The sequence below is a fragment of the Schistocerca gregaria genome, chromosome 4 (genome assembly GCF_023897955.1).
Source record: "Schistocerca gregaria isolate iqSchGreg1 chromosome 4, iqSchGreg1.2, whole genome shotgun sequence".
Lineage (NCBI taxonomy): Eukaryota > Metazoa > Arthropoda > Insecta > Orthoptera > Acrididae > Schistocerca > Schistocerca gregaria.
The window spans coordinates 146631645-146654326 of NC_064923.1; positions in this window are offsets into that span (position 1 = coordinate 146631645).

Genomic DNA, 22682 nt, shown 5'->3' on the forward strand with positions numbered 1-22682 from the left:
ATTTTATTCTTGACGCGAGCAGTCACCTTACAATTTTTTTCACTGCTTATTTTTTTTAATTGAAAAAAAGGAGAGAGAAGTTTTCTTTGCTTTATGGCAAAAATGATTATTGCATTTCTTCTACCTCTTGTATACGGAAACCGAACAATAAATTAAAAACAAATGCATCGCCCAGAAATCGAAACCGGGCCGCCTACCTCGTATTTTCTTTTTCACAGTCGGCTGGGGGGGGGTGAGGGGGGGGGATAAGCTAGGTGGTCCGTGTACGCTGCCGGCCGCATCTCAGCGTCGACAACTGCAGATCGCAGGATCGCAGGCCGCATGTGACGTAGACTCGCTCCAAGCGGATCGCGGAATAACTAGTAAACTAGTCAAGTGCTGGGCAGGTGGCGTGGTTAGTGCGGCATCTGGTAGGATGGTCTGAACACACAGCTGAAATCTCCTCCTACTATCAATTGGTCGGAATTGCCCTGTAAGAGCAGTGATATGTCTTCGGCAAAACAAGTGAGGCGTTCTCTCCTTCTGTCAGGGACGGAAGGAGCATACAGGTTCACCAGACGAACTGTACCAACCGTGAGTGTTAACCCCCACCCCCACTGGGCCGACGGTAAATAGGATACATCAGTGGCCGCAATCCCTTCCCTCAGCAGAATAGCCGTACCTCCTCCGCCCACATCTGAAGCCATAGCGTAGGCGTCATATCCGTAGAGATCGACACAGAGTTCTGATCGGACTTCTTGAAGTAAAATGACATCCAGATCTGCAGCTCGTAACGTATCTTGCAGAATATTGGTTTTGAGAGCAAAAATAAAACTGTAGACTTTGATGGTGACGAGACAGTATGCCTGTTCCATCAAGTAGCAGGACTGTCCTTGGTATTATAGGTGGGCAGTAGTCGCAGTGTGGAGCATCTTCAGGCCGTAGAGGTAGGAAGCGACGAGTGTTGATCATGCCGGCCTAGGCGTCCATCGCCGTCAACGTAGATGCTGCCAAAGGCATCGGTGTATCGTCGAGGTCCTGAAACACATCCTGCATCTGCATCTCCTGCACCCGGTTTCCAGGGACTTCGATACCACTGGATCTCGAGAGACAGACATAGTGTCGGTTGCATCCTCAGGGTCGGGGCTTCGGTGATCTCCTGCATCCCCCACTGCGCAGACCCACTGGTAGCGCGAGAAGACATCGAGCCATGTGGTACGTTAGTATCGGCCGTGTCGGATCGGTTTATCAGCTGACCAACCTCATCATCCATCGTTGCTGCGTCGGTCATTATGCGCCGTTTCTTACGGCACTTCGGCGATTTTTGTTTAGGCTGTCTCGTCTCTGTGTCCGGCGAAGGGCAGCGGTTGGACGGACATCCTGTTCTTCAACTTCTACCGCACCGTCAGTTTGTCGTTGTAGGGGTGATCCAGGGCTCGACGAGAGGACAACACAGATATTGCGTTGGAAGACGCTGGGGGTTCCTCAGGAACTTTGCAGCGGCCTCCAAGGCTTGCACCAATACAGAAGGGCCGTTATGAACAGCTGGCGTCTCCGGTCGCCGCAACATACGTAATCGGCATAGAGGTCGCTACCGACGGTCGAATCTGATCAGCAGAGGAGGTCTGCACGAGACGGCATTGCAGGCATTCGGCACGCACGTGTACTACTTGTCCACATCCAGGGCAGGTCCTCGACTGACCGTCGTAAATATTTATCGCCCGGCAACGAGCGAAGTTTTTAGTCGTCGGTGCTTGGCATCGTCAACAGTCGAAAATCAAGTGGGCGGCAGCTTTCACTGGGTTTGAGCCGCAAGGTATATGGCGGTGCAATTCAATACGGACCTGTCGCATCCCGTTAAGGACAGGGTGAGTTTCGAAGATCTATTTTTCGGCCGTATGACCGAGGACTGTGCCATAGGCTCGAAGAGCAAGGGTGACGAAATCCGCTGGAACTTCAAATGGTAACTCACACTCGTGCACATTTTGTATTCCCAGTCCAGCACGTCTACACCCACGTTTCCGTCAGAGTGGCAGAACGCAAAACCTACCGTTGAGCGTCTGAAAAGTTTGTCACAGACGTCATCGTCAGTGAACTTAAGATATACAACGCTGGAGACGATAGATAAGTGGATACCTAGCAGCTCATTCGGGTCAGCATGTATCACGTAGCGTAAGAATCTCTCTACTTCGTGGGTCTTCAGTCTAGAGTACGTAACGTCGAACTGCAGCTCGATCGTGGCTTTCAGATACGAAAGAACCATCGGATGTCGGAACGTAACCACTCAACGCCAGCGCGGCGGCGCGGTAAACACCACACCCGGAAACGCGACGCGGAGCAGGCGGGACGTACCGTACAGATCCACAGCCTAAGGCCGACTGCCTACTCAGCTACGGTAGCGGGCTAATAGGTAGTGATATTTTCATATTAATTTAACAGAAATATATGTTATATTATTCGATGTGATGTTAATATACGTGTGCTCCTTGTGAGGAACGAATTCATACTATTGGCCTTATCAATAAGACTATTTCCACTACTGGTAATAAGATACAAGGTGCACAACTTTACGACTTCTTCATGAGATCGGAAGTGTTGGTCAGCCAAGCCATGCGCCATTGATCTAAACAGGTGATCGTCAGAGGGAGAAAAGTCTGGAGAATACGACGAGTGGGGTGGGAATTCCCATTTCAACGTTACCAAGTAGGTTTTGACCTCTTTTGCAATGTGGGGTCGAGCGTTGTCGTGCTGCAAAATAACTTTATCGTGGATCTAGCTATATTCCGGCCGTTTGTCTTTTAATGCTACGATCAAACGCATTAATTGTGTAAGTAGGCTGTTTAGATTATTATATTGGTAACGCCACGTAGCGTTCTATATGAAAATCACTGACTGTGCTGTGTGCAGTCTGTGGCTAGTTTGCATTGTTGTCTGCCATTGTAGTGTTGGGCAGCTGGATGTGATTAGCGAGTAGCGTTGCGCAGTTGGAGGTGAGCCGCCAGCAGTGGTGGATGTGGAGAGAAAGATGGCGGAGTTGTGAGAGCGGATGATCTGGACAGAGACAGTAAATTTGTAAGACTGGATGTCATGAACTGATATATATGTAATATGACTTTTGAACAATATTAAGGTAAATACATTGTTTTTTCCTCTATCAAAATCTTTCATTTGCTAGCTATGCCTATCAGTAGTGCCTTCAGTAGTTTGAATCTTTTATTTAGCTGGCAGTAGTGGCGCTCGCTGTATTGCAGTAGTTCGAGTAACGAAGATTTTTGGTGAGGTAAGTGATTTGTGAAACGTATAGGTTAATGTTAGTCAGGGCCATTCTTTTCTAGGGATTTTTGAAAGTCAGATTGCGTTGCGCTAAAAAAAATATTGTGTGTCAGTTTAAGCACAGTCATGTATAATTGTTCAAAGGGGACGTTTCATACGTCGACCCTTAGCCGACGATAACTCACTGGAATCTTATGATTTGTTATTGTATTTTGTGTAATTAGTGTGGCTTTTGTTTATTGCTAGCGCGTAATCATAGAGAGAATCTCCTTTGTAGTTGCAGTCTTTCATTGTTGTACAGTAAAACTGTTGTGGCATGCATGTAGATTTGCACTAAGGATTACGCAGCTGCACTTGCAATTAACTAGATATTATTTTGAGTGCAATGTTAATGTGTTCTCTTATTTTTGCTCTCGAAATTGTGCTCTGGTGAAATACTGTAACAATAATGGCGTGTAAAAAACGTAACACTAGGCTCCAAAGTAAACTGAGAAATAATAGTGACGACGAGCGTAGCTCATCAGCACCACTGTGTAATGAATTAACAGACATTCAAAGTAGTAATTTGGTAATTGTGCATAGGGAAATGGAGCGGGCGGCAAAGAATGGTGTAGACAGGTGTAGTGTAACGACGTAAGTTTTGTATAAATAATTTTCTTTTGATTTGTGACCATGTGCAGACTCCGTCAACTACGTCAGTTACAAAACACGTCAATATAATTTAAATTCTTTTAAAGTAGTCTCTGAATGGTTCTTGAACGAAACTGTAATTAAAACATCATCATTTGACTCGTATGCGTAGAATTACGTCACCCAGTCCTATTGGTTTGCACAAACTTTTTCCGATTTAGATGTCGTTTGTTTCTTCTAAGAAATTATATTAATGCAAGTTATCTGCTTTAATAAATATTAAAACCACATTGAATAAAGATTCAAACTCGCGATGAACGTTGTCAAAAATCAATAATCTTGAGAAATAAATTAGTAATACCTCTTCCTTAACATAATTCTTCCTAAATAAATTCTCGGAACACGTATTTAAACTTTTGTAGTATACACAAGTTTATTATCCTATATACACTCCTGGAAATTGAAATAAGAACACCGTGAATTCATTGTCCCAGGAAGGGGAAACTTTATTGACACATTCCTGGGGTCAGATACATCACATGATCACACTGACAGAACCACAGGCACATAGACACAGGCAACAGAGCATGCACAATGTCGGCACTAGTACAGTGTATATCCACCTTTCGCAGCAATGCAGGCTGCTATTCTCCCATGGAGACGATCGTAGAGATGCTGGATGTAGTCCTGTGGAACGGCTTGCTATGCCATCTCCACCTGGCGCCTCAGTTGGACCAGCGTTCGTGCTAGACGTGCAGACCGCGTGAGACGACGCTTCATCCAGTCCCAAACATGCTCAATGGGGGACAGATCCGGAGATCTTGCTGGACAGGGTAGTTGACTTACACCTTCTAGAGCACGTTGGGTGGCACGGGATACATGCGGACGTGCATTGTCCTGTTGGAACAGTAAGTTCCCTTGCCGGTCTAGGAATGGTAGAACGATGGGTTCGATGACGGTTTGGATGTACCATGCACTATTCAGTGTCCCCTCGACGATCACCAGAGGTGTACGGCCAGTGTAGGAGATCGCTCCCCACACCTTGATGCCGGGTGTTGGCCCTGTGTGCCTCGGTCGTATGCAGTCCTGATTGTGGCGCTCACATGCACGGCGCCAAACACGCATACGACCATCATTGGCACCAAGGCAGAAGCGACTCTCATCGCCGAAGAAGACACGTCTCCATTCGTCCCTCCATTCACGCCTGTCGCGACACCACTGGAGGCGGGCTGCACGATGTTGGGGCGTGAGCGGAAGACGGCCTAACGGTGTGCGGGACCGTAGCCCAGTTTCATGAAGACGGTTGCGAATGGTCCTCGCCGATACCCCAGGAGCAACAGTGACCCTAATTTGCTGGGAAGTGGCGGTGCGGTTCCCTACGGCACTGCATAGGATCCTACGGTCTTGGCATGCATCCGTGCGTCACTGCGGTCCGGTACCAGGTCGACGGGCACGTGCATCTTCCGCCGACCACTGGCGACAACATCGATGTACTGTGGAGACCTCACGCCCCACGTGTTGAGCAATTCGGCGGTACGTCCACCCGGCTTCCCGCATGCCCAGTATATGCCCTCGCTCAAAGTCCGTCAACTGCACATACGGTTCACGTCCACGCTGTCGCGGCATGCTACCAGTGTTAAAGATTGCGATGGAGCTCCGTATGCCACGGCAAACTGGCTGACACTGACGGCGGCGGTGCACAAATGCTGCGCAGCTAGCGCCATTCGACGGCCAACACCGCGGTTCCTGGTGTGTCCGCTGTGCCCTGCGTGTGATCATTGCTTGTACAGCCCTCTCGCAGTGTCCGGAGCAAGTATGGTGGGTCTGACACACCGGTGTCAATGTGTTCTTTTTTTCCATTTCCAGGAGTGTACTATATATAGACCTGAACCTGAGCCTTGACAAGATAGGACTGAACATTTACTACATGATTAAACTTTCTATGACGTCATTGTTGTAGAAACATAACAAAATGTTAATTTTTTCAGTTTGTGGAAGCACGACGCAACAACTCGGTTTCAGGATCTTCTGTTGCTGTTTGGCTGTCGACCCGCGATGTATAGTGGCCAGCAATTTTCTCTCTGGTCCGCCAGCGAAGATGCTGTCCCCGTTCGTTGCGCCGCCCTCTCCGTACATGAAACATAAAAATAAATACAAAACTTTAGATAATTCACAACAATTATAAGTATTATAAAATACCTAAACCAAACTCTAAATTAAACTTACATTCACCTGCAAACTGGGCTGACACTGGTGGATGGGTGACGCTTCAATTTCACGTCTTACTACACAGTGAAACAAGTAGTGAACAGGGAATCATTATCGATCGATCGGTCGGCAACAGATCGCCTCAGGAATCGCGAATGACAGAACACAATATTGTTAATAATGTAGACTCAGGTTTTGGGTCCTCACCGTTTTCTCAAATGAGTCAAGACACATTTTCTGCTTGTCAAAATGTGAATGTTGCCGGTGAAAATGCACTGCCAAAAAGCATACAGAAACAGATTCCAGACACTAATATATTATTATTGCAATTAATGCAGCAAATGGCACAAAATCAGAGACAAACACAGCAAAAGCTTCAAAAGTTAGACACAATGGAACAAAATCGGAGACAAACACAGGAAAAGCTTCAGAAGTTAGACACCACGCTTGCACAAACACGTGAAGATTTAACTACTGAGTTACATAACATTCAATCGAAATATCAAAAAGTCTGAAATGACGTAAAAACACAAATTTGTGAGCATTTTCAACCTATTTTTTCGCGGCATGAAAATGCATTACAGAATCGCGAAGCAGCCATAAAAGAACTGCAAACTATTGTTCATGAAAATCATGAGACCTTGCAAGCTAAAATTGACTCAGTTGCATCTAGCGATTTGGTTACCCAACTTGAGAAAACTCAGGAAAACTTTAAGGACACAGTAGATACTCTGAAAATTGGTTCAGAAAGACACATGTAGGAAATTAGTTCATTATCATAGAAAGTAGTTGACCTCTCGGATTAGCTAAATAATTTATCTACAAAGGTAGATGATAATCTGAATGACACAAAACCGATAGTCTTTAATGACACAGAAGAGTGTGAACAAATTAGGAAATTCAAACAAAATCAGAATCATATTAATACGCAACACCAAAGAGAAATCCGGGAAGTAAAAGATCAGCTGACAAAGGTAATACAAGAATTACGTACTTGAAAGAACACTCGCGCTCCAATATGGGAAGAGGGACATGGAAATACGGAACATCCACAAAATAATAACACAGGGTACTTCGGAAATTATGCAAGAAATTGGCAAGGTACACCGAATTTTGGGATGGAACCGCCGAAACGAAGTAACAATGACCGATATGCGACTCGCCGACATGATGATTTTGAGTATAAGCTTTTTATTACTACACTTAAATTCAAAATATTTAAGATTTCCGGCAACGACATTCATCCACATGCGTGGCTTCATCAATTCTCTCATTGTTTTCCTCCCAACTGGTCATTAGAGCACAGATTATAATTTATGTGTGGCTACTTGGAGGATGAACCAGCTGTAAGAATGCGATCGGTCATTCACAATTGCCACAGTGAAGGAGAATTTTATCATGCCTTCATCTCAGCATATTGGTCTCAAGCTACACAAGACCGAGTAAAACATAGCATCATAATGATGAAACATTTCGAACAATCTGAATTTCCAGTCTTGTGAAATATTTTGAAGACATGTTGCACAAGAATCAGTACCTGTCAAACCCATACAGCCCCTCAGAACTCATCCGCATTTGCTTAATCAAATTACCTGAACATTTGCGACATATTATTTTGGCAGGACGTTGCAAAGACGACACTGAAGCTTTTCAGGGACTCTTACAAGAATTAGAAATTGACACTGACAATCGCGGAATGCGAAAACAGGAACACAACAATTACAGGTCACATCCGTCGCAATTCCGGGATGCAAGAAATAATAACTGGACACGAGAAGGCTATTCTCACAACACAAATCGTGACCAAAACAGACACCACCCGTATGACAACCGTTGGCAGAGTAGTAATAATTACAGGGAAAGATCACCTCTCGGAGGTTGTGACTATCACAGAGACAATCAGAAAAACAAACAATATTGGAACCAAAATAATTATTATCAAGGGAGACAGAATAACTTTAGACGCAACGGTCCAACGCGCAGTCACGATTCAGGGAGAAATTCTCCATCACGTGACCGACATGAAAGAAAGTATGGAATCTACCGACATGACGATATGATCGTAACGACAGACCTGAATTGCATCAGAACTGGCGGGATTTAAACAGGGCAGGGCCCTCTCGACAAGGTGAATTTGTAGAAGTTAGGTCTCCCAATAACAACGCTCGCCAACAAAGAGACAATAGGCAATGACTCATACCGCAGGCAGCCACTTGGGCCGGCTGGCTCAGAAAAAAATAACACAGACGCTACCCTTGAGAAAAATTTGGGCATTCTTTACAGACGTATACAACTTGATAATTGCTTTTCAGTTGAAACTTTGCGTTCTAGCAATAGTAAAGGTTTACACCAAATTTCACATGTAAAACCGTTTATTGAAAGATAATCTGCATTTTAACTTAGTATTTGCTATAAAATTTTTCACTTCACGCTATTAGTACAATTTGTCACACTGAGAAACTGTTAAAATGCAACTATGTTTTGAAGTTAACTATCTAGTCAAAAACCAAGAGAACGTATTTAAACAGAAATTACGAATGCATTGTTATAGTGAACAGACGACACAGTTTTATTGTGTGTGTACATTCTTGCTTGTTAGTTGAACGATTACGTAACGACTATAAGGCTTACATACTTAGAGCTTATACTGCTAATGAGATTTTAATGCGACACTTTGGTTCACTTGAAAAGATACTCTTTATTTGAAGTACATTCGGTGAGATTAAAGATGACTTAGCATTTGGTTTCTTTGATAGCTACACGATTATATCACGACGCTGCTAATATGTGACACAATTTACATTGTTGCTTTTGCGGTGCATCTGTTTTATATCTGCACAGTTTTTATGTATTATTCTGTAAAGTAAAACATGTTTTAGTAGTAACTTTTGTGGTATAGCTACAATGATACAGCCTTTTTCGTATAACAACAATACGTCACATTGTAGTACTTTCTTGATCACGGTAAGGTACGTAATAACTACGGTATGCATACGCAAACATTTTATTTTCGTTTATGATGAGGAAAGTACATTAACTTCAGTAGAACTTTGCTTCCAGAGGACGATAACTACGACATTTCCACAGAACTATCTTACAGCAAGACGCACATTTAGCGCTACAGGACACGCATTTGAGTGATTAATTTTGTACTTAAACGATTTATTTTTCAAGATTTTTGAATTAGAAAGAAAGTTTTCCGTAATACATTTCATTCCATTGCTGTAATCTGTAACACCTGAGGGTATAATTACATTATTCCTCAGGGGGGTACACGCTTACTTTGTGTACCATGTGCACAAGGAGCCCTAGCTAATATGGTATTTGCTGATACAACTTTACACATCGGTACCATATTTCTCTAACACAGAATTATACAGCTATCTGATCATTTAACTGAGAGAGACAAATATGTATTTCACTACATCAGTGGCAGATGTTTACGTAATTACACAGTTGGATAACTTCACACTTATGAAATTATATTTTGACTGTACTTTGTGAAATGTTCATATTTTTTCGGAACCATTGTGATACTATGAGAGTTTTGAATGATATATTTGGTATGGGATCACGAATTTTAAAGTACGATTGAGGTAGAGGACTTTATTGAAGGTCTTGAAATTATTGGAGGAAACTACGACGATTCTGAAATTTGACTGAGGTGTCACGATGTTATTATTACGACGACGATGTGTATTATGCTGTTGAGGTATGTTTATGATCAATCAGCTGATGCTATTTGAGAAATCTGATTATGCTGCTTATTTATTATGATGAAACATTGAAGTGTCGTCGCAAGATTGAAGTGTCGACGAATATGGATATGTGTAATAATGTAAAGAGTAATGAATGGTGGTTAGCGACTCTGATTGTGAAAAAGGATGTTGGAAACCGAGAATCGTACTTTAAGAGTTATGAAATGTGTGTATATGCGTGAATGTATCACAATGCAGGCGAAAATTTTTTGGATAGTGTTATATTTACAGGATTTTGTTTCTACAGATTTGCAATGCAAATTCTCGACCTGTGAAATTTTTATATGAGACTGTCACTGTAGTGCAAACTGGTGTCGTAAATATTTCGGTAACAAAGTTAAGTGACCTCCTGCACGTAATGCGTCGTGGGCACCCAGCTGCGCGACAGTCACCTGAAAAAAAGCATTAGTGTGTGCCTTTCAGAGGCACAGGTGGAGGAAAAAAAAGGCCATTATCCTCGCTATTGACATTCATTTGTAGAAAGCATCGCAAACTTGAAAACATATTATTATACTGTGGAGCTCTCAATTTATGATATTTACTAAAATGCCTAATGAAATGATGAGAAACTTTTACATCTATTGTCTTTCTAGTTGAGAGATTGCTCAATTTGTTTAATATCTAGTTTCTAGCTGCCCTGCTGCATTGGTTAAAATAAAATTTTATAGATGTACTAATATAAATATTTTATACCTACAGATCCAGTAAAGAATAACTTTATGATGTACTTAAAGAAAAACGAAGGAGCGCAAAAAGACATTTGCATACAGAATTTTCTTTTCAAGTACTTGGTAATATCTTTTGTAGAATAAATTGTGATGCATCACTCTAGTGTTAAGATGTGACATAGGTATTACATATGGCCATCTTTAGTGTAATATTTTTTCTGCTTGCACTTTGTCATGTTTAGATATAAGTTATTGCATTTGCTGCTGCTGCTTGCCAGGCATCATGCTATTAAATTTCAATTTGTATTACTCTGTTAAGCTAGTTTTACTACTGATTTATTTTTCTTGTTTGCTGTGCATTGTCTTATATTAGTTGTAATATTGCATTTGCTTTCCTAATTTATGCTGCTTGCCTTGCAATTTGCATTTTTTTTTATCATTGATGTTTGTGTTAAGTGTTTTGCGCTGCTGCGTTACCTCATCCCTTAGCTTAGAATCTGAGCTCAGTAGATTTAAGTTATCTTAAGATGGGGTAGGGTATATAAGAGAACGAGTTGTGATGAATGGAAAGAAGTGCATTGAGAAGCTATAAGAAAATGGTTTGGCCAAAAAAGACAACAGATTTAGGTAGGATTCTCTTGGAAATAAATGATGAGGTAAGATAATGGAAAGTAAATAATGAGGTAAGAAATATATGAACATATAAATACAAAAAGCATGGTTGGATAGGATTTTTTTGGTGGAAACAAATGTTGAAATAAGACGAAATATCCATGAAATGAAGTTTTGGGTTGGACTGCAGTAACAAATGTTACACTGAAAACAAACCCTGTCCTGTATTTTTGTGTTCTTACACTATGTGAACTTGTGTTTTTCCTGTCTGTATGTGTCTAGCTAATAAGATTTATGATGTATACTTTTTCTGATAATATGTTATTTACCCTGTAAATATGCTTAGACATTATTTATTCTGTTTTGTTTTAATGCTCATGTCTAAAGTTGATGTTTCAAAAGTTATTCTGATCTTTATGTATGTACTCATGCCATAATTCTTGTAACACCGATGTATATGTTTGTTTCTATTCTTTTGTAAAGCCTGTGTTACTACAAATGTTATCTGTACTGTTATATTCTTCAATGATGTATTTTGTACCTTTGTTATTGTATTCTTATGTTATAAAATTGTAATTGACACCAGTTCATCAAATTAAGTAACTTGTAAGTTACATTTCACTGCACACATATCTGTTGGTCATAGTATATGGACAATATGTGAGACGTAGGGACTGTTAGTGTTCGCATGTGTGAAGATAATTCAGCAAGGGACTGGTTAACAGCATTGCTGGTTCTAAGGCTAATTCCAAAAACTTTGTGAGTGCACAAGTGGTGGTTTATGGACTTGCTATATAGTACAAGACTCTTCGATGGTGATTGTGCACCTGCACAGTCGCAACAGATGGCTGCTGGCCGTCTCTACAAGGACTGAAGTGGGTCTGCACCTTTGATAATCCACCAATACTTTTTAGTCTTCCATGAAAGTTTTTGGCGTAAAATTTATATGGTGAAGACAGGAGGTACATACCTATATAGTTACTACATTTATTTATGTCATCCTTTTTAAAGACAGATATTAGTTAGGCTTCTAGCCAGTCTTTTGGTACTGACATTGATTAAAGATTTGTAGAGGCCTTAGATGTAGAAATAACCCTCCATATTCCCATAGTTGCAAATTAATGCCATCTAAACATGTGGTTTTCCTGTTATTTGCAGTTTTGAGAGCTTCTGTTTGTTCACTCACTTATGTGTATCGTCAAGGCATTTTCTGTGTTATTTGGCTCAGGCAGTATCTGAATTAGAGAACAGTCGAACCATGATTCACTATAATATAAAAAGTTCTATATTATTGACACGTATACGATCACGATTCTTTTCTTGTCTGTTGAGTGATGACATTACTTTAGAAGCGATGGTTGTCTGCCATGCAAAACGTGCTCTATACTGCTGATAAAGCGCTCCCATGATTCTGTGTACGCTTACTTTCCAGCTTATGAGTTTCGTATTATTTTTTTCTTATTTTAATTCATTGTAATCTTCATTTACGGGATTATTGACGTAGGTCTTGAAAGCTTCTTGTTGTACTGTAATTGTTATTTTCATCCCTTGTATGAAAATTTATACTCGTCTGCTTTTCGTGTGTTTCCTTTTCCTTTGATGCAGCTGGTTTTAAGTTTTTCCAGTCTTCTTCGAAGTCTTCTACTACACATCAGTTTGCTAATATTTTTGTCATCAGAGTACACCTTAAAAAGTAGTTATTGAAATTATAATAAGGATAAACAGCACAAACTTCCTGTAGTTACCTGACAGGAAGTTCGTGGCCGCTGCGGAGTAGGGAATGTCTCAGTTTGTTAAAAGAGCCCGGATTGAAAAAACGCAGCACCAGATCCATAACTGGGAAATGGTTGAGGAAGAGGAAGGATCCCTCTATGGTCCTGAGGTTTCAGACTAACCGTAAGTTTTGAGACAACGTTTTCTTTCGTTACTCCAAATTTTGAACGCGTTTTTCTGGAAACTATGTTCTTTCAGCCCGCAAAGCGCTCTAAAGCCTTATCAGATTGTCCATTTCATCCTATTTAGTTTTTAAATGAAAAGTAATTTACAGAGCCTTAGCAAGGCGTATTGTTATGTACTTGATTGTTAAATAATTTTTAATCATTTGAACTCAGAAAAACATAAATTCTTAGCGGTGTACATCTAAAAAGTACCGTTACCGGTTTCGAATGTTTCACAATTCGTCATCAGACGGTTTTTTCATGCTTTCATCAGTACAGATTATAGATTGGTCTCGTGTGAGTTGCCCCAGGATACACAATAGTTTAGCAATTGGAAACGTATAACCAAAATCGTTATAGCTTTTTAATTTGTAAATAACAGTGGAAGGCCGCTACTGTACCGCCAGCGCTGAGCTGACAACGGCGGGCGTAGCACGCTCTCGGAGCTGGCGGCCCACAGCAGACAGCGACGTGTTCTTTTATTGTGGGCCTGTGTCCTGGTGGCGGTGGCTGTGGGCAGAGCCGTTCCAAGAGATGAACCCTGGACTTGTGGCTGTGGCGCTGCGTCACGCGGCAGTGGACACGAGCGACGCGGTGGTGCGTGCTCTTCCGTTCGTTCCTTAAGCCGGCGGTACACGGACCGTGCTTTCGAGTGTCACTGTACAGCGTGCCGAGGTATGCGACTCGTGCATACGGCACATGTGCCTCAACGTGGTATACGCGATAGCAGCGCGCTCCAGCGACAGCTGCCGGCTGTACCTGATTCGCAAATTATATTGTTTACAAAATGTGCGGGTGTAAAATTGCTACGTTACCTCTATTAAAACGCACTTATCTGTCAGTATGTTAATCATGTTGTTCTTTTTGTGGTACATGTAAATAAAAATTTCAGTAGCCATGAACACGTTATAAGGCGAAAAGGAAACAACTACGTGCAGTTAGTAAAGACATCGGCTTATAGAAGATACATTACAAATAGTTCGAGAGAAATTTACTGTAGTTCTTCACATAAGATAAAAATTATTTCATCATTATCATTTCTTAGTTTAACCCTAACGTCGTTCTTACTCTGTTTCTGTTGAGTGGCGGAACCTTTATAACAAGTAAAATACTAGAGTTCAATCAAGGAACTCCAAAATACAAGGTGTTCAACTTTGCTTCTGCCGTTTGCCGATACGTGGCGACAACGGTAAGTAGTGGTCAGAAGAAGCAGATCGCAGACGCAGGACGCTGGGACCTCGGTCAACATAACCTCACTCAAACATCAATCAATTTGTGTCATCATAATGTTGTTCTTGATTGAAAATGTCAGTTTACGAGCCTAATTCTCGTCTTTTGCTGCAGTTGTTACTGTTTTGTTTCAATATGAGGAGAACAGCGTCTGAGTCTCATCGAATGCTCTCAAGTGTGAATGGTAAGGACGCTATTACTGAAAAAAATGTGTCCTGAGTCGTTCCAACGCCTCAAAAACGGCGCTTTTAGCGCCGTAGACCGGCATGGTGGTTGAAGAGAGAATGTTTTCGAAGATGCAGAATTGGAGACATTGATGAGTGAAGACTCGAGTCAAACTCAAGAAGAATTGGCACGATTAGTGGGAGTGACACAGCAAGCCATTTCAAAACGTCTCAATGCTATGTACATGATTCAGAAAGAAGGATCTTGGGTCCCGTGTGACCTGAGACCAAGAAACGTAGAACGGCCTTTGCCTGTTTGTGAAAAGTTGCTTCAGAGGCAAAAACGGAAGGGATTTCTACATCGCATTGTGACCAGGAGCGAAATATGGGACAACTACGATAACACTAAACGCAAAAATTTATGGGGATTACTCGGCGATGCTTCCACGTCGACGGCAACGGAACATTCACGGCTCCAAGGTCATGTTCTGCATTTGGTGGGACCAGCTCGGTGTCGTGTACTATTAGGTATTAAAACCAAGTGAAACAATCACTGCTGCTCGTTATCGAATGCAATTGAAACGTCCCCTTGGAACAATTATACATGACTGTGCTTAATTTGACACACAATATTTTTTAGCGCAACGCAATCTGACTTTCAAAAATCCCTACAAAAGAATGGCCCTGACTAACATTAACCTATACGTTTCACCAACCACTTGCCTCACCAAAAATCTTCATTACTCGAACTACTGCAATACAGCGAGCGCCACTACTGCCAGCTAAATAAAAGATTCAAACTACTGAAGGCGTTACTGATAGGCATAGCTAGCAAATGAAAGATTTTGATAGAGGAAAAAACAATGTATTTACCTTAATATTGTTTAAAAGTCATATTACATATACATCAGTTCATGACATGCAGTCTTACAAATTTACTATCTCTGTCCAGCTCATCCGCTCTCACAACTCCGCCATCTCTCTCTCCACATCCACCACTGCTGGTGGCTCACCTCCAACTGCGCAACGCTACGCGCTGTTCACATCCAGCTGCCAAACACTACAATGGCAGACACCAATGCAAACTAGCCACAGACTGCACACAGCACAGCCAGTGATTTTCACACAGAGCGCTACCTGCCGTTACCAATATAAAAACCTAAACAGCCCACTTACATAGCCCCCATGCTCCTCACAAACAATTTCACAAATTGTTTTGGGCACTGGCTAATAAAGATTAGAAAAAAATTTACATAATTACAATGACAAAGATATAAATGCACACACTTATTAATACAATGTTGGTCAAAAGCTAAAATTTTCTCACAGTCCATAAAGACAGTCCTGATCGTTTATCACAGTAAAATAGCAGTGTTTTTCTCAAAGTCTAAGCTGTAAAAGAGAATGCACATGGAAGTAGTGGATTTCCATGCAGTCTTGAAGAAGTAGTGTTGTCCTTCCAACGGAAAGACAGTGCTGACTCTTGACATGCAGACAGGTAATGGGCCACAACAGAGCAAACCCACTGCAGAGTCAGTCGAAGTTTTGAAGAATACTGGTCGGTAGGTCATCACAGAGCAGACCCACTACAGTCTTGGTAGAGAGTATGTTATTGGTGGGCCACTAGAGCTGCAGAACCACTGCAGTCCTCCTGTCTTCACCATATAAATTTTACGCCAAAAACTTTCATGGAAGACTAAAAAGTATCATGGAAAAACTAAGATCTGAAGAACAGTCAGGTTTTAGGAAATAACGATCAACTACTGACAAAATTTTTACACGGCAAGAAGTAGGGCAAGCGAGACGAGAATTCAATGGTAAAAAAACTTACTTTCACAGATTTTGAAAAGGCATTAGCAATGTGAACAGAGAAATGTTATGGAATGTATTGGCTCAACAATGTTATCCATCTCACCTCATAAATGCTATTAAGATTCCATACATAAAAAGCGAAATTATTAGGGATGCGGGAAATATAATTACAAGTCCAATGAGCCCAAAGAAAGGGATACGGCAAGGATGCGTTATTTCCCCGACAGTCTTCTGCATATTCATAGATGAAGTGATCAGTAAATGGAAAAAGTTGAATACAAAAGTATTAATATAATTGAAGAATCAAATTCGCCAAGATCGCTAGCAACTGCTTTCATCTCTGTGACCGATTTCGACAGCTCTATGTTGTCATCATCGAATGTTGTAGCATTTTTAGATTTACATGCTCGTTACAGCACTGGAAGGCATAGGGCAACAAAAATCATAAGAAAAACAGCAGGGAACATAAGGGTATCATCGATAAAATAACACAAAACATACAACATGTAGTGCTGATGTCCCAGCATATACTCACCACTTGTCATTACAATGGCGACTGTTCAGAAAATATTCAGATCCTGACACTCAACTTAATGTAATTTTGCGTGCAGCGTAAAGGGGACGGCGGTAGTCGTCGTGGGGTTGTGGACCACTGCGACTGCGGCGGGGAATCTCTCCGTCGTTTCTAAATCCCCGCTTAACATACAATACAATACGATACAAGGAAGGAGATAAGGTACATCATTTTCTGAAAACCGTAGTCTATAGGGACTGAGTCAACAATTCTAACGAAGAACAGTTGTACTTCAGGAACTCTGTAACCTGAGCTCTTGGTTTGTCATGTGGGCTAGGTCTCAATCGAAGCGTATCCAACAATTCTTCACAATCATCAGTCATTTTTCTCTACTGTGAAAATAATCCCGAGCGGTTCTAGACGCTTCAGTATGGAACCGCGTGACCACTACGGTCGCAGGTTCGAATCCTGCCACGGGCATCGATGTGTGTGATGTCCTTAGTGTTTTTTATTTTGTCATCAGTCTACTGACTGATTTGATGCGGCCCGCCACGAATTCCGTTGCTGTGCTAACCTCTTCATCTCAGAGTAAGACTTGCAACCTACGTCCTCAATTATTTGCTTGACGTATTCCAATCTCTGTCTTCCTCTACAGTTTTTGCCCTCTACAGCTCCCTCTAGTACCATGGAAGTCATTCCCTCATGTCTTAGCAGATGTCCTATCATCCTGTCCCTTCTCCTTATCAGTGTTTTCCACATATTCCTTTCCTCTCCGATTCTGCGTAGAACCTCCTCATTCCTTATCTTATCAGTCCACCTAATTTTCAACATTCGTCTATAGCACCACATCTCAAATGCTTCGATTCTCTTCTGTTCCGGTTTTCCTACAGTCCATGTTTCACTACCATACAATGCTGTACTCCAGACGTACATCCTCAGAAATGTCTTCCTCAAATTAAGGCCGGTATTTGATATTAGTAGACTTCTCTTGGCAGAAATGCCTTTTTTTGCCATAGCGAGTCTGCTTTTGATGTCCTCCTTGCTCCGTCCGTCATTGGTTATTTTACTGCCTAGGTAGCAGAATTCCTTAACTTTATTGACTTCGTGACCATCAATCCTGATGTTATGTTTCTCGCTGTTCTCATTTCTACTACTTCTCATTACCTTCGTCTTTCCCCGATTTACTCTCAAACCATACTGTGTACTCATTAGGCTGTTCATTCCGTTCAGTAGATCATTTAATTCTTCTTCACTTTCACTCAGGATAGCAATGTCATCAGCGAATCGTATCATTGATATCCTTTCACCTTGTATTTTAATTCCACTCCTTAACCTTTCTTTTATTTCCATCATTGCTTCCTCGATGTACAGATTGAAGAGTAGGGGCAAAAGGCTACAGACTTGTCTTACACCCTTCTTAATACGAGCACTTCGTTCTTGATCGTCCACTCTTATTATTCCCTCTTGGTTGTTGTACATATTATATACGACCCATCTCTCTCTATAGCCTACCCCTACTTTTTTTCAGAATTTCGAACAGCTTGCACCATTTTATATTGTCGAACGCTTTTTCCAGGTCGACAAATCCTATGAACGTGTCTTGATTTTTCTTTAGCCTTGCTTCCATTATTAGCCGTAACGTCAGAATTGCCTCTCTCGTGCCTTTACTTTTCCTAAAGCCAAACTGATCGTCACCTAGAACATTCTCAATTTTCTTTTCCATTCTTCTGTAGATTATTCTTGTAAGCAACTTCGATGCATGAGCTGTTAAGCTAATTGTGCGATAATTCTCGCACTTGTCAGCTCTTGCCGTCTTCAGAATTGTGTGGATGATGCTTTTCCGAAAGTCAGATAGTATGACGCCAGACTCATATATTCTACACACCAACGTGAATAGTCGTTTTGTTGCCACTTCCCCTAATGATTTTAGAAATTCTGATGGAATGTTATCTATCCCTTCTGCCTTATTTGACCGTAAGTCCTCTAAAGCTCTTTTAAATTCCGATTCTAATACTGGATCCCCTATCTCTTCTAAATCGACTCCTGCTTCTTCTTCTATCATATCAGACAAATCTTCACCCTCATAGAGGCTTTCAATGTATTCTTTCCACCTATCTGCTCTCTCCTCTGCATTTAACAGTGGAATTCCCGTTGAACTCTTAATGTTACCACTGTTGCTTTTAATGTCACCAAAGGTTGTTTTGACTTTCCTGTATGCTAAGTCTGTCCTTCCGACAATCATATCTTTTTCGATGTCTTCACATTTTTCCTGCAGCCATTTCGTCTTAGCTTCCCTGCACTTCCTATTTATTTCATTTCTCAGCGACTTGTATTTCTGTATTCCTAATTTTCCCAGAACATGTTTGTACTTCCTCCTTTCATCAATCAACTGAAGTATTTCTTCTGTTACCCATGGTTTCTTCGCAGCTACCTTCTTTGTACCTATGTTTTCCTTCCCAACTTCTGTGATGGCCCTTTTTAAAGATGTCCATTCCTCTTCAACTGTACTGCCTAATGCGCTATTCCTTATTGCTGTATCTACAGCGTTAGAGAACTTCAAACGTATCTCGTCATTACTTAGAACTTCCGTATCCCACTTCTTTGCGTATTGATTCTTCCCGACTAATGTCTTGAACTTCAGCCTACTCTTCATCACTACTATATTGTGATCTGAGTCTATATCTGCTCCTGGGTACGCCTTACAATCCAGTATCTGATTTCGGAATCTCTGTCTGACCATGATGTAATCTAACTGAAATCTTCCCGTGTCTCCCGGCCTTTCCCAAGTATACCTCCTCCCCTTGTGATTCTTGAACAGGGTACTCGCTATTACTAGCTGAAACTTGTTACAGAACTCAATTAGTCTTTCTCCTCCTTCATTCCTTGTACCAAGCCCATATTCTCCTGTAACCTTTTATTCTACTCCTTCCCCTACAACTGCATTCCAGTCGTCCATGACTATTAGATTTTCGTCCCCCTTTACATACTGCATTACCCTTTCAATATTCTCATACACTTTCTCTATCTATTCGTCTTCAGCTTGCGACGTCGGCATGTATACCTGAACTATCGTTGTCGGTGTTGGCCCGCTGTCGATTCTGATTAGAACAACCCGGTCACTGAATTGTTCACAGTAACACACCCTCTGCCCTACCTTCCTATTCATAACGAATCCTACACATGTTATTCCATTTTCTGCTGCTGTTGATATTACCTGATACTCATCTGACCAGAAATCCTTGTCTTCCTTCCACTTCACTTCACTGACCCCTACTATATCTAGATTGAGCCTTTGCATTTCCCTTTTCAGATTTTCTAGTTTCCCTACCAAGTTCAAGCTTCTGACTTTCCACGCCCCGACTCGTAGAACATTATCCTTTCGTTGATTATTCAATCTTTTTCTCATGGTAACCTCCCCCTTGGGAGTCCCCTCCCGGAGATCCGAATGTGGGACTATTGCGGAATCATTTGCCAATGGAGAGATCATCATGACACTTCTTTAACTACAGGCCACATGTCCTGTGGATACACGTTACGTGTCTTTAATGCAGTGGTTTCCATTGCCTTCTGCATCGTCATGTCGTTTATCATTGCTGATTCTTCCGCCTTTAGGGGTAATTTCCCACCCCTAGGACAAGAGAGTGCCCTGAACCTCTATCCGCTCCTCCGCCCTCTTTGACAAGGCCGTTGGCAGAATGAGGCTGACTTCTTATGCCGGAAGTCTTCAGCCGCCAATGCTGATTTTTTATCAAAATTTAAGCAGTGGCGGGGATCGAATCCGGGAATGAAGACGTTTTGAATATTAATCAAAGACGCTACCCCTAGACCACGGGTACTTGGGTGTCTTTAGTGTAGTTAGGTTTAAGTAGTTCTAAATTCTAGGGGACTGATGACCTCAGAAGTTAAGTGCTCAAAGCCATTTGATCCAATTTTTTTTAAGTATCCCTACACAGATGAAAATCTGTCAGACGTCCTATTGTCAAATCTGAATCCGAAAAACAATGGAAGTGTGAGTACAAAAAGCATTCTATCCCAAAGCTTGGGGTAGAAAGTAAGTCACCGAGTTCATGGCGGCCAAAGAAGGTATCACACACTGCTAGCAAGAAGTGTGCAATTGAACAACCTTTTAGTGTAGAGCTTGAGCAGCTTCTCTCTCGATTTTTTTAACTCATTAGACTTCTGACTGCCCATCACGAAATCCCTTCCTGTACCTACCTTTTCACCTCAGAGGATTGCCACCTATGTCCTCAATTATTTGCTGGGTGTATTCGAATCTGTCTTCCTCTACAGTTTCTACCCTCCACCGTTCCCTCAAGTACCATTGAAGTTATTCGCTCATGTCCTATCATCCTGTCTCTTCTTCTTATCAGTGTTTTCCATACATTCTTTTCCTCGCCGACTCTGCGGAGAACCTCCTCATTCCTTACCTTATCAGTCCACTTAATTTTCAACATTCGTCTGTGGCACCGCATCACAAATGCTTATATACTTTTCTGTTCCGGTTTGGCCCACAGTCCATGCTTCATTACCATCCAATGCTATGCTCTAAATGTACATTCTCAGAAATTTCTTTCTCAAATTAAGACATATGTTTGATACTAGTAAACTTGCCTTGGCCAGGAGTTCCTCATTGCCAGTGCTAGTCTCCTTTTTACGTCCTCCATGCTCTTTATACCATTGGTTATTTTGTCGCCTAGGTGGCAGAATTCCTTAATGAAATAACAATGAAATGAATACCCTTAGCTGCACCCAGGCATTGATGTAAGTCAACGGGGACAGTTGAAAATGAGTGTCAAGATTGGGACTCAAACCCAGGATCTCCTGCTTACCTAGCAGACGCTCTGTCCATCTGAGCCACCGAGGACAGAGAAGATAGTGCGACTGCAGGGACTTATCCCTGGGATGCCTCCCGTGAGACCCACATTCGCAACTTTATTGTTCCACACTATATTCATAGTGTCCCTGCCCATTATAATCATTACTCGCGGCTTTACTGCCGATTCCCTTAAGAGATAGGGCATTGTATGTGCATCCGCACAGAAGAAGGTGGTCAACTGACTGGTGAGCCTTAACTATACAGGATGAGTCACCTAACGGTACCGCTGAATATATTTCGTAAACCACATCAAATACTGACGAATCGATTCCACAGACCGAACGTGAGGAGAGGGGCTAGTGTAATTGGTTAATACATACCATAAAAAAATACACGGAACTATGTTTTTAAGACAAACCTACATTTTTTTAAAAATGGAACCCCGTTAGTTTTGTTAGCACATCTGATCATATAAACAAATACGTAATCAGTGCCGTTTGTTGCATTGTAAAATGTTAATTACATCCGGAGATATTGTAACCTAACGTTGACGCTTGAGTACCACTCCTCCGCTGTTCGAACGTGTGTATCGGAGAGCACCGAATTACGTAGGGATCCAAAGGGAACGGTGATAGACCTTAGGTACAGAAGAGACTGGAACACCACATTACGCCAGTAAGTAGGCTGTTTAAGTTTTTTTTACTGGTAACGCCACGTAGCGTTCTGTATGAAGATCACTGACTGTGCTGTGTTTGTCTCTGGTGTTCTTCCATTGTGTCTAACTTTTGAAGCTTTTGCTGTGTTTGTCTCTGATTTTATTCCATTGTGTCTAACTTTTGAAGACTTTGTTCCATTGTGACTAACTTTTGAAGCTTTTGTCCCATTTGTTGCATTAATTGTAATAACAATGCACTGGGATCTGAAACATGTTCCTCTGTGCGATTTGGCAATGCATTTTAACCGGCAATATTCGCAGTTTGAAAAACAGAAAATGTGTCTTGACTTATTTGAGAAAACGGTGAGTTCGCAAAAACTGAATCTACAGTATTTGCAAGATTGTGTGCTGTCATTTCGGATCCTG